Raw genomic sequence first — 1,576 nt, 5'->3', positions numbered from 1 at the left:
AGAGAAAGAGAGTGGGAGCGAGAGAGAGACAGAGAGAGAAAGAGAGTGGGAGCGAGAGAGAGAGACAGAGAGAGAAAGAGAGTGGGAGCGAGAGAGAGAGACAGAGAGAGAAAGAGAGTAGGAGCGAGAGGGAGGGAGAAAGATAGAAAGAGGCTCATATATCAAACAAGGTTAATACACAGGTGAACATTGATGTACAAATGTAGGCTACGGTGTTATAACAATAAAACAAGTTTCTCAAAACTTCTGGCATCTTTGATTAAGCTATGCTACAGACATGGCGTGAAATCAATCTAATCCACTCTTCTTAATTAACAATCTAATCAGCCTAGGCTATACTCAAGGATTCATGATACTCAGTGTAGGGCACTTCATCTATTGCCTTGGAAGTATTTGTCCACCAGATCAAGTGGTCCTAAACATTTCACAATTTTGGCAAAGAACTGTTGAACTGTTAAGAACCACTCCACCAGAGAGACCAAACTACATGGAGGCGTCACTTCAGGTGTTCCAAACTGGCATAAAGAGCACTGTCTGCAACAGACAAAGATTTTAGTTCAGGTTACAGCCATCACTGTAGGCCTAAATTACACCACCAGTACTTCATATTTTTAGAGCAGTTTGAAAATACATTTCTTACATTTTAGTCAGTGCCACTTACATGAGCAATAAGACTAAAGTGCCTTGCCTTGACAGATTTTTATAGGCCTGATGTAGTAGGCCCTAAGCTAAATAGGCATATTTTTACAAAAGTTATCTTACCGTTAGTGGAGGTTTCATCTGAGCCATCCATGCCTATGCTGTGACTTCAGGGAGCAGCAGCTCTTTATATAGTGTTTTGGGGGTAGGTTCACACAATCTTTTCATTCAGCGAGGAATGAAGGCCATGCAGGTCTGACTGGCTGAGCTGGGTTCCACCAGCAACCTGTGCTGTACAACATACAGCCGCCCTGATGACGACGCCAAGTGTAGTCACTCACTCTCTGCACATTGCTGGAAATGTTCTGAAGTATCAACTCTGTACCAAACAAAGAATGATGGTCCTTGCTAAATATTTATCTGATGGGTATACACAAATGTAGCCTATTATAGTACATAGCCTAACAAACTAATAAATACAGCTAGATTAAATACTGCATGGATGGCAACATAATATAGGCAAACACTAGGCAGCATACTTTTGGGTGTCTTGGGTTGCTTAACTTTTTGAGGCGCAATAGAACAGTAGTCTTGAATTATGATTATCCATATTCATGGATTATTCAAACATCTCAAATTGTTTTCACACAAACTTCTCCCCTATTCTGTTCCAACAGGGGGAAGGATATAATCAATCCAAGGCTCTGTGTGTAGTTTACATGAGTGCTGGTGCAGCTCCAACCCCTTATTATTCACATTGATCTCCTTGGGAGAATGCAGGGATCTCAACTAATGAAAATAACCTCCAATAAAAGAAGACAAACACTCCAATTCATATGAAAAGCATCAGATAGTAAGTACTGAAAGATGTTTGAGACTTCATCTGAGAATTGTGAGCCTGACGTTCCCCATGTATATGTCAAAATACAGATTTCAA

The sequence above is a fragment of the Salmo salar genome, chromosome ssa01, assembly GCF_905237065.1.
Source record: "Salmo salar chromosome ssa01, Ssal_v3.1, whole genome shotgun sequence".
NCBI classification, from domain to species: Eukaryota; Metazoa; Chordata; class Actinopteri; order Salmoniformes; family Salmonidae; genus Salmo; species Salmo salar.
Note: the sequence above shows the minus strand (reverse complement) of the source record.